Source organism: Malania oleifera, chromosome 7 (genome assembly GCF_029873635.1).
Source record: "Malania oleifera isolate guangnan ecotype guangnan chromosome 7, ASM2987363v1, whole genome shotgun sequence".
Classification (NCBI taxonomy): Eukaryota; Viridiplantae; Streptophyta; class Magnoliopsida; order Santalales; family Ximeniaceae; genus Malania; species Malania oleifera.
This window is the reverse complement of record NC_080423.1, coordinates 88,442,689-88,455,029: the sequence shown is the minus strand read 5'-3', so window position 1 is coordinate 88,455,029 and position 12,341 is coordinate 88,442,689.

Below are 12,341 nucleotides of genomic sequence, written 5' to 3'. Positions count from 1 at the left end.
TCAATTTCAAAAGCAATAATACACAACCTAGAGTTTGTCTATGGAATCCAAAATGCGCAGATAAATAAAATGTGCGAAAATTAAATCATGCGCAACATTCACACAATAACATACATGTGTAGGAATATAAATTGCGAAAATGTAAAGTACACACACCATATGTTATCGGGGTTCGGCCAACTGTGCCTATGTCCCCGCCTCTAGCTCGCAAGCCTAAGGATTCTACTAATGCTCACTTAACGGGTGGAGCGACACCGGTTACAACCAGGTCAATTAACAGGGCTGACTTCAACCTACAACTGCACCTTATCTCGATGGTGCATCAAACTTTCCTAATCGGGTCAGAGCCAATCTTGGACTATTTACCAGGACTAGTCTCCTTGTTCAGGTCCATGCCTGGAATACAAAAGATATAAAATTTACGTACAAAAAAATGCTTCTTACACAAGCAGATATGTACCACTATGCACAAGCACAGTATAATCAATGCACCTCAAGATGGCAAGATCTATAAGCTCAGTGCAAATATGTGTGTAATAACATTCAAGTTAATGTCACTAAGCAATCAAGTGCAAATCAATTGATCTTTGAAACAATATACATAAATATATCTCAATCACAAATAGGGTTTCAAAGATTTCCAAGAGAGTGACCAAATATCTCAAAAAGATTTTCAAAAACTTTAAGCACAAAAGATATTAGAAAACCAAACTTGTTAAAAATGTTTTCTAGAAGAACACAAACCAAGCTCAAGAGTCTTGCAATCAATATGCAAAGACACACAAGCTAGAAAGATTTTTCCCACGCAATAAATTTATGAGCTAAATCTATAGGGAAAATTTATAGCTTACTCTCATTAACAAAATCAACACTCAATCAAAACCAAGAGAGTATAACTTGTAAAGGGAATGTAGGTGATCTCAATATGCTTTTACTCAATAAGATTTTCAAAAAAAATGAGCAAGGGATGAATATTAGGGTTTGAATATGAAGGAATAGCTCTCAAAACTTCAAAGGAAATTTTGCTAATAAAAATCCCTAATCCTATATTTATTAAGCAAATGAGCTCCTATTTATAGATATTGGAAGAATTATGACCGTTGGGGACACCAAGGGAATTATTAAAATTATTTTAAAAGAGTTTAAGAAAATTAACCCTGCTTAAATTCGGTAATATTTTTACAACCCGAGAAGATCGGTTGACCATTTTAAGGTTCAGTTGAGCATCTCACTAAGTTCGGTTGATTAGGGGATTTTTGAAATACAGGTTCGGTCGACCGTACAAAGGCGATTCTGAACCCTCCGAGGTTCGATCGACTAGACTAAGTTTGATTGACCGAACTTCATATACTTCGGTCAACTGAGTCCTTTTGAATCTAGAGGTTTGGTCGACTAGGGCATTGGGACTTCCCACATGTCCATTCGGTTGACCAGGGCGTTGGTATACATTTTAGGATGGTCGACCGAGTGGTCAACATTTTGACCCCGGAAAGGTTCAATTGACCAAAGGGTTTCTGTGTGTTGGGGTTCAATCGACCGAACACACCAACATTGTTCATTTATTTTCTAACTTCCCTTTTAAAGATACCCCTAATCATATATTCTAAGTTATAGGGGACTTTTTCATGCAAACTTTGGGTCCTATGGTCAGTCTAGGGTCATTTTTGAGTTAACCTTAACAATCCGGTGTCGGTCAACTGAAAGGTGATTCCTAAGGTCAACTATGGTCTTGAGCTTATATTCTCTACCATGCATGATATGCAAATTATTACAGACCTTTGAAATTAATAATATTATAGACCCAAAATGAAATACAAATTACAAGACATAAACATGTTAGGTCTTCATTTTCTTCAAGTCCATGTGCATCATATGATACTACTAATTTATCTTGCACACAAACTAGATCACACATAAGATCCTTGTGTTTCGTCAGCATCAAAATTAGAAATTGGACTAAAAAAGTCAACATTATCTTCAAGAAGGTAACATATAAAGTGGTATTTTGTTTGTATATGCTTCGACTTTGAATGAAAAGCCAATTTTTTAGTAAGAAAAATTGCACTTTGACTGTCACTGTGTATAATGCCCATCTCTTGCTTCTTACCCAATTCATGTAAGAAGTCATGTAGTCAAATCATCTCATTTCCAGCTTCAATTGCTGCAACATACTCAGCAAGCCCAAGATATAGTTGTACCACCTAGAGTAAATACAAACCTAGTAGTACTCTTTCTATTATCAATATCACCAGTAAAATCAGCATCTACATAACCCTGTAGTTTCAAACTTGCACTTGTGAAGCAAAGACATGTATCTGATGAACCCCTTAGATATCTCAGAATCCACTTGACTGCCGCCCAATGCTACTTTCCTAGCCTACTCATGAATTTGCACACAACTCCCACTGCATGTGCAATGTTTTGCCTTGTACATACCATAACATACATCAAGCTGCCAAAAGCTGAGGCATAGAGCACCTTGCTCATATGGTCCCTTTCTTCTTCTATCTCTGGTGACTATTCTTTACTTAGTTTGAAATGACTACCCAAGGGTGTGCTCACTGGTTTAGCTTCATTCATGTTGAACCTATTGAGAATTTTCTTCACATACTCTAACTGTGAAAGCTTCAATGTACCATTAGCCTTGTCTCTAATGATTCTCATACCAAGGATTTGCTTTGTAGCTCCCAAATCTTTCATTTCAAACTGTTTTGACAATTGCTTCTTTAGATTATTAATCTCTTTAATGCTAGACCCTGTAGTGAGCATATCATCTACATACAATAGTAAAATGATGTAAGAAGTGCCAAAAAACTTAACATAGCAACAATGATCAGATTCACATCTCTTGAACCCAATTCTATGCTTAAAACTATCAATTTTCTTGTACCATTGTCTTGGAGCTTGTTTTAGGTCATACAAGCTTTTTCTCAATTTGCAAACTAGATTCTCTTGTCCCAGAATAATGAACCCTTCTAGTTGAATCATGCAAATGTCTTCCTCTAAGTCACTATGAAGGAATGTCGTCTTCACATCTAACTGCTCAAGATGTAGGTTTTCTGCAGCCACCATTCCCAGTACCAGTCTAATTGTTGACATCTTCACAAAATATTTTTGTGTAGTCAATGCCCTTCTTCTGCTGGAACCCTTTAACAACTAATTTGGCCTTATAAATCTTGCTACCATCATTCTCATTCTTTGTTTTGTATACTCACTTGTTGTGTAAAGCCTTCTTCCTTATTGGCAATTTAGTTAGTTCCCATATGTGATTCCCCAAAAAGGAATCCATCTCATCCTTCATGGCTAACTCCCACTTGCTCGAACTTTCATCCTGCAAGGCTTCATCATAACACTCTAGCTCACCACTATCAGTCAATAGGAGATAATTTAAAATGGGTGAATAATGTTGTGGAGGTCTAATGGTCTTGGAAGATCTACGGACCTTAACTATAGGTGTACTCTGATCTACCTATGTTGATCATATAGGTCACACCTGGTTTTGATTATGACAAATACTCATTTTATCTAATGAGTGTTTGAGATTATGTGCAGGAACCTCAAATTGTCTAGATCAAGATGCACATGAAAGTAAATAAAGCTTAAAGACCAATTCATGTCTATAATTGTAATATAAATATATTCAACTGTGAAATTGGTTTGTAATAGTAATTAGGGCTTTCTATATGTAATAATCACACACATCACATGCATATTTTAATACGTAAGCTCATAATGCTCAAAATGAAAATGACCTTAGAATGACCTTAGGTTTTACCCTTACCAACACCGGATTTTTTTGGTGTCTTCAAAAGGACCCAAAAATGACCCTAGGACACTCACCATTGCACCTATGAATGTTAAACACTTGAATAGGGTTTGTGTGAATCATAACAGGATTGAAATGCACACTTTGTGCACTTTCAGTCGACTAACCTTGGCAGTTCATTCTGCTCCGGTCGATCGAACCCAGGTCCACGTCAACGGTTGACCAATGTCCCGGTTGACCGAACCATTGTAGTTCAAATCCCCTGGTCGACCGAAACCTCCTGAGGTCAACATTTTGACCACCTGGTCGATCGAGTCAAAATTGAATACCAACTACCTAGTCGACCAAGGGTCGTCGGGAGAAGTCCCAACTGTCTGGTCGACCGAACCATTCAGTTCAAAATGGCCTGGTCGACCGAACCTTGATAGAATGAAAAATCGCCTTGAGCATGTACATTTCGATCGATCGAGTCTCCAATTCAAAAGTGTCCTGTTCGACCGAACCATATGAACTTTGATTGACCGGACCTCTCGGGTTTTCCTGATTTTTTTACCTTGATTAATTTTTTTAAATAAGGTTAAAATAATTAAAATGTCATTTAACTTTCCTAATAATTTCCAATAGGTCCTCAACAGTTATAATTCATGGGGTGTCTATATATACCCCTTCATTTGGGAAAATTAAAAAATTGATTAAGAAAACAAAGTGTAAAATCTTTCTCAAGCCAAAAATCTCTCTGTTGTTCACATACTCTGAGAAACCACTCAATCTTACTTTCTACATTTCTCCAAATCCTTTGTAAGTGTATTGAGTGTTTTGTGCAAAGAGGTTTGCTCTCCCATTCGTGTTTGAGTGATTCGATTTTACGAGAGTAAATCCTAAGTTTTCTTTGGGGGCTTTGCTAATAAGCCTATCCTAAGAAGACTTGTATTGAACTTCCGAGTGTTGCATTTTTGCTGCAATAACTTAGGAAGTTTTGTATCTGTTTTTGGGTTGAAAAATCGTTTTCAAAACCTGCTCAAATATCTTGTGGTATTTATATTGACATATTTGTGAAAAGATATTTTTGTTTGTGATATTAATCTTTGTTGCAATATTTATTCAAGTATACATCATTTTCTGAATACAAAGATTGCATATCCTTTGCAAACCAAGCATATACACTATTTGAAGTGATTGACATATTCTGCTATTTGGAATATTTGAAACTTGCATGATATCTTTGTTTGAGCACCTTGATTGAGAATATCCTGAAATACAAAGATTGCTTGTTGACACTCTCACGTACACATTACACTGATAGAAAATATATTTGAGAGATGAAATACTAGACCACACTGAGTTTACATATTAAATCATTTGTGGTGTATGTGATTGAACGCATTTGGGTACAAATCTGCTTTACGTGAAAACACTTTTATATTGTACCATTTGATTGTAAATCTGAGTGATTCCAAGTGTCGCCTGAGCGGGCGGTAAGTTAGCCCGAAAAGGATAGTTGTAAAGGTTGAGGTCAGTCCTGTGCTAATTGACCTGGTTTGTATAGGTACCGCTCTACCCGGTTAAGTGAGCAAGTGATAGTGGTAATCCTTGTGCTTGTTAGCCAAGGCGGGGACGTAGGCAATTGGCCGAACCTCGATAACATTTCTGTGTGTCACTGTTACTTTATTATTTTTCTGGTGCATGTTTTGTTAATTAAATTGTTTCATTTAATTTTTGATATAATTATATTACTCACACTAGATTGACCATAGGTTTGTGAACATACTGTTGTTAAGAGGAATACCTAGAGGTTAAATTTTAAAAATACCAATTCACCCCGTCTTGGGATCACGGTGAAACTAACAATTGGTATCAGAGCCAAGTTGCATAGACTAGTTGTTATTTTGCAAAAAGATCACATATGACTTATAGCTCCGTGACCCCTTTACTTGAGGGACCATCTTCCACACGACCTCTTGTTTTCAGTGGTGTTAATTACACCTTGTGGAAACAGAGGATGTGCATCTACCTTCAGAATATTGATTGGAAGGTGTGGAGGATTGTCTCTGAGGGAAACTATGTCCTTATGAAAATTGAGGGTGCAGCTAGGGTTCCTAAGACTAAGGATGAATATGATGATGATGATATGAAAGCTGTTAGTCTTAATGCCACTGTCATGAATATTTTATATTATAGCCATGATGTAAATGAATTTAACAGGATTATGGCATGTTCTATTGAAAAAGAAATATGGGATAAGTTAGAGGTCACATATGAGGGTACTAGAGATGTGAAAGACAGTAGGATAGATATGTTGACTAGTGAGTATGAGACCTTTAGGATGAATGTAGGTGAGTCCATTCAGAGCTTGTACACTAGATTCACACACATCATAAACTCATTGCATGCATTAGGAAAGGCCTATCCCACATATGAGATGATTAGGAAGATCCTTAGAGGCTTACCTCCTGTTTGGGAAGCCAAGGCTACGACCATTGCTGAGGGCAAAGACCTTAAAGCCATGACCTTAGATGAATTGATAGGTTCCTTGATTACTTATGAATTGTCCATAAATGAAAGACTTAATGAGAATTATAGGGCTAAGAAAGTGATTGCACTAAAAGCATCTAATAACACATCTAGTGAGTGCAGTGAGTCTGACACTGATGATGAAATGACCATGCTAACCAGAAAGTTTAGCAGATTTTTCAGGAAGAATAGGAAGCCATTTAAAAAATATAGAGACTCTACTAATGAGAAGGGAAAGTCCAGCAAAAGAAAAGAAAAATCAAATGCTTCTACGTGCTATAACTACAACAAGGTGGGGCACATCAAACCTGATTGCCCAATGCTGAAAAAGAAGGCTAAGAAAAAGAAGAAAGCCATAAAGGCTGGGACTTCATGGGACTAATTTAGTAGCAACAACTCGGATTCAAATCACAGTGACACGGAGGTTGCTAATCTATGCTTGATGGCACACGAGGATGAGGTATCGTCTTCTAGTTCATTATCTTCTTATTATTCATCCGATGATTGTGATTCTGACTGCATGCCTACATTTAGAGAATTACAGTTTGACTATATTCGTGTTTCAAAATTGTTAGGAAAAATGACCAAAGAGAATAATGATTTGAAAAAGAAATGTGAAAAATGGTCAAAATTATTTAATATGACAAAAACCTCTCATGCCTCTATTTTAAAAGAAAAGGATGCCACTATTGTTGAGCTTGAGAGGAAATTGGAGGACAGCTCCAAAATCATTTTTAAGTTCACTAAGGGCAAAGAAAATTTTGAAAAATTACTTGGTACCCAAAGAAACTCCTTAAGTAAAGAGGGTCTTGGTTTTAATGGTATTGAAAATGTTAGACGACCAAATCTTTACTTAGGACACTTTACACGTGAGTCAAAATCTCATATTCCTCCTAAAGAACCTAAGTGTAGACTAAGATGTTTTAAATGTAAACAGATTGGTCACATTCAATTTGATTGTCCACTTAGGAATAAGCATGCTAGAATTAGGAAGTATGGATAGTTAAGGGAGATCCTCCTATTAACCCCCATGGACCCAACAAAATTTGGGGACCAACATCAGTCACTTAGCTTATTTTGCAGGTATGCCTAAGATCATCCTCCTCGAAGGATAGATGGTACTTGGATAGTGAGTGCTCATGGCACATGACCGGCGACAAGGGCAAATTCACATCAATTGTTCCCAAGGATGGAGGCTATGTAACATTTGGGGACAATGCCAAAGGACGTATCATCGAGGTAGGTAAGGTAGGTAAGGATTCCTCTCCTACCATTGATAATGTTTTGTTGGTTGATGGACTGAAGTATAATCTACTTAGCATAAGTCAGTTGTGTGACATAGGATATAAAGTATCTTTTGAAAATGACAAATGCATAGTAAAAAATAAAACATATCACAAAGTACTTTTTACTGCTGATAGACATGAAAATGTTTATACTACCTCTCTTGATAATTTAGCTTCACAACAAGTAACATGTTTTTTTGCTATAAATGAAACTAGTTGGTTATGGCATAGGGGTTTAGGATATGCTAGCATGGATTTATTGTCTAAACTTGCTAGAAAAAGAATTAGTTAAAGGCTTGCCTAAGATGTCTTTTGTAAAAGATAAAATATGTGATGCATGTCAAATGGGGAAGCAAACAAAATCTAGTTTTAAGAAAAAGAAATTCATATCTACTAGACCTTTGGAGATGCTTCACCTAGATCTGTTTGGACCTAATTCTGTGCAAAGTCTTGGTGATAAATCTTATGCCTTTGTAATTGTGGATGACTTTTTTAGATTTACATGGGTATTGTTTCTTGCACATAAAAATGAATCATGTGAACAATTCACCAAACTTTGTAGGAGAATTCAGAATGAAAAAGGATATAAAATCACTCACATAAGAAGTGATAGAGGCACGAAATTCAAAAATGAAAGCATAGAAAAATATTGTGATTTAGAGGGCATATCACATAACTTCTCTACACCAAGGACACCTCAACAAAATGGTGTAGCAGAAAGAAAGAATAGGTCACTACAAGAAATGGGTAGAACTATGTTGAATGAGCATAACTTACCTAAATATTTTTGGGTCGAGGCCATTAATACTGCATGCTATGTTATAAATAGGGTGTTGATTAGACCATCAATTAATAAAACCCCTTATGAATTATGGAACAACCATAAGCTTAATATTTCCTATTTTCATGTGTTTGGTTGTAAATGCTTTGTGCTTAGAGATAATGAACATCTAGAAAAGTTTAACTCAAAATCAGATAAAGGTATTTTCCTAGGATATGCATTAAATAGCAAATCATATAGGGTTTTCAATAAAAGAACTTTAACTGTCATTGAATCTATTCATGTTGTGTTTGATAAGTCTAATCCATTTTCTAATAAAGATGATGAAGATGAGATTGATATTAGAAAATATTTAGAGAAAATGTCTATTGAAAACAATGCAAGTGAAAATCAAGAAGCAAATGAAAAATCACTTGAAGATAATGAAAATGGAAATCAAGAGTTGCCTAGAGATTGAAAATTCATTACAAGTCATCCTATAAATCAAATCATAGGGGCACCATCCCGTGGAGTAGCCACAAGATCCTCCTTGAGAAATATAGTGAATCATTCCACTCTCTTATCCCAAGAAGAACCTAAAAATATTAAAGAAGCCATAGAGGATGAGTCTTGGGTGATGTCTATGCAAGAAGAACTTAACCAATTCGAAAGAAGCAAAGTGTGGACCTTAGTTCCTAGGCCTAATGAGCACACCATCATTGGAACTAAATTGGTGTATACAAATAAGAAAGATGAGAATGGGGTAGTAACTTGGAATAAAGTTAGACTAGTTGCCCAAGGGTATAACCAGCAGGAAGGAATTGACTTTGATGAAACATATGCTCCTGTTGCTAGGTTAGAAGCCATTCGTATGCTACTTGTCTTTACCGCTTTTAAAAATTTTAAATTATTTCAAATGGATGTTAAAAGCGCTTTTATAAATGGCTACATTAATGAAGAGATATACGTAGAACAACCACCTGGTTTTGAAAATCATAAATATCCCGATCATGTTTACCGGTTGTCTAAATCCTTATATGGATTGAAGCAAACTCCTAGAGCTTGGTATGAGAGGCTTAGTGGTTTACTATTGGAAAATGGGTTTACCCGTGGCAAAATTGACCCCACACTTTTCATCAAATCCAAAAATGATGATATGCTCCTTGTTCGAATTTATGTGGACGATATCATTTTTTGGGCAACTAAAGATGAGTTGTGTAATGAGTTTGCCAAATGCATGCAAAGTGAATTTGAAATTAGCATGATGGGTGAACTTAGTTTCTTCTTAGGGCTACAAATTAGGCAAGATAATTATGGAACTTTCATATGCCAATCTAAATATATCAGGGACTTGTTAAAGAAATTTAATATGGAAGATTGCAAAATTCTTGGTACACCTATGAACTCTTCCATCAAGCTTGATAAAGATGAGCAAGGAATCCCTGTTGACATAAAATTGTATCATGGCATGATTGGGAGTCTCCTATATCTCACTGCTAGTAGGCCTGATGTTATGTTTAGTGTGTGTATATGTGCTAGGTTTTAGGCTACCCCTAAGGAATCTCACTTAAAAGCTGTCAAACGAATCCTTATGTATCTAGTTGGGACTATAGAGTTAGGCTTGTGGTACCCTAAGCATACTACCTTTGAGATTGTTAGTTACACGGATACTGACTTTGGCGGTAGTAAGGTTGATAGAAAAAGCACTAGCGGCACTTGTCATTACTTAGGACAATCTCTTGTTTCTTGGTTCTCCAAGAAACAAAACTTAGTTGCCTTATCCATAGCCGAAGCAGAATATATTGCGGCTGGAAGTTGTTATGCCCAAACTCTTTATATGAAACAACTACTTGTCGATTTTGGATTGCACTATGAAACAATACCGATTAAATGTGATAATACTAGTACAATCAACATCTCTAAAAATCCTATCTCACATTCACGAACTAAACACATTGAGATTAGACATCATTTCATTCGTGATCATGTGCAAAAAGGAGATGTTGCACTTGAGTTTGTATGCACCAATGAACAATGGGCTGACATATTCACTAAACCACTACCCAAGGATAGGTTCATATAAATTAGACGTGAGTTAGGCTTAATGTATAGTAGAGAAGCTTCTTAAACTTAAATGTTTCATAACTTGCATAAATTTAGGGGGAGCTCTCTCATGGGAACTTTCCAAGTCTTTGCAACTAATACTAATGTTGACTTATCTTCTTGCTTTAGACTTTGTGAAAGTTGATTATTGTTTGTGTGCACATGTCGAATATATATCTCTTGCATGATTGTATTGAATGTAATGAATAATGATTATCATTTGTGATGCACAACTTGGCCACTTCATGATCATCTTGAAAGTTTATTTACTTGTTGGACCATACTGAACTGTTTAAGTAGTTGGGGATAAACTGCTAGGACATATTTAAACTCAAACAAGTTACACTTATATAAGTTTTATTTTGGAAAGTACGATTTACAAATGGCACTCTGTCGAAATTTATAATAAAAAAAAAATCTTTCCAAAATTCTTTATGTATAATTGTAATACTTACCCATTGCCTAGGGTATTAACTCATATGACCCTTTTTACTATTACCAAAAGGGGGAGATGAAAAGGGGCAAAAATAATAAGTAAAAAGGATTCTGTTTAAAAATAAATTGGATGCATATTGAGAGGGGGAGCTTTCTTGGGCTTAACCTTATATTTGTGCTTGTCGTATTTGTCATCATCAAAAATGGGGAGAATGTTGACCTTATAGGTTATGCCCGGTTTTGATTATGACAAATATTCATTTTATCTAATGAGTGTTTGAGATTATGTGTAGGAACCTCAAATTATCAAGATCAAGATGCACGTGAAAGTAAATAAATCATGAAGACCAATTCATGTCTATAATTGTAATATATATATTCAGCTGTGAAATTGGTCTGCAATAGTAATTAAGGCTTTCTATATGTAATAATCACACACATCACATGCATGTTTTAATAAGTAAGCTCATAATGCTCAAAATAAAAATGACCTTAGAATGACCTTAGAGTTTACCCTTCGATCGACCTTCGGTCGATTGACACTGAATTTTTTCAGTGTCTTCAAAAGGACCCAAAAATATCCCTAGGACACTCACCATTGCACCTATGAATGTTAGGCACTTAAATAGGGTTGGTATGAATCATAATAGGATCAAAATGGACACTTTGTACACTTTTGGTCGACCGACCTTGGCAGTTCATTCTGCTCCGGTCGACTGAACTCAGGTCCAGGTCAACGGTTGACTAATGCCCGATCGACCGAACCATTGTAGTTCAAATCCCTTAGTCAACCAAAACCTCCTGAGGTCAACATTTTGACCACCTGCTCGACCGAGCCAAAATTGAATACCAACTACTTGGTCGACCAAGGGTCATCAGGAGAAATCCCAACTGTTTGGTCGACCGAACCATTCAGTTCAAAATGGCCTAGTTGACCGAACCTCGATAGAATGAAAAATTGCCTTGAGCATGTACATTTCGGTCGACCAAGTCTCTGGTTCAAAAGTGTCCTGGTTGACCAAACCATATGAACTTCGGTCGACCGAAAAGGTTTCTAGTCGACTGGACCTCTCAGGCTTCCCTGATTAAAATGTCGTTAAACTTTCCTAATAATTCCCAATAGGTCCTTAACGGTCATAATTCATGGGGTGTCTATATATACCCCTTCATTTGGAAAAATTAAAAAATTGATTATGAAAGCAAAGTGTAAAATCTCTCTCAAGCCAAAAATCTCTCTGTTGTTCACATACTCTAAGAAACCACTCAATCTTACTTTCTACATCTCTCCAAATCCTTTGTAAGTGTATTGAGTGTTTTTTGCAAAGAGATTTGCTCTCCCATTCGTGTTTGAGTGATTCAATTTTACGAGAGGAAAACCTAAGTTCTCTTAGGGGGCTTTGCTAATAAGCCTATCCTAAGAAGACTTGTATTGAACTTCCGAGTGTTGCATTTTCATTGCAATAACTTAGGAAGTTTTGTA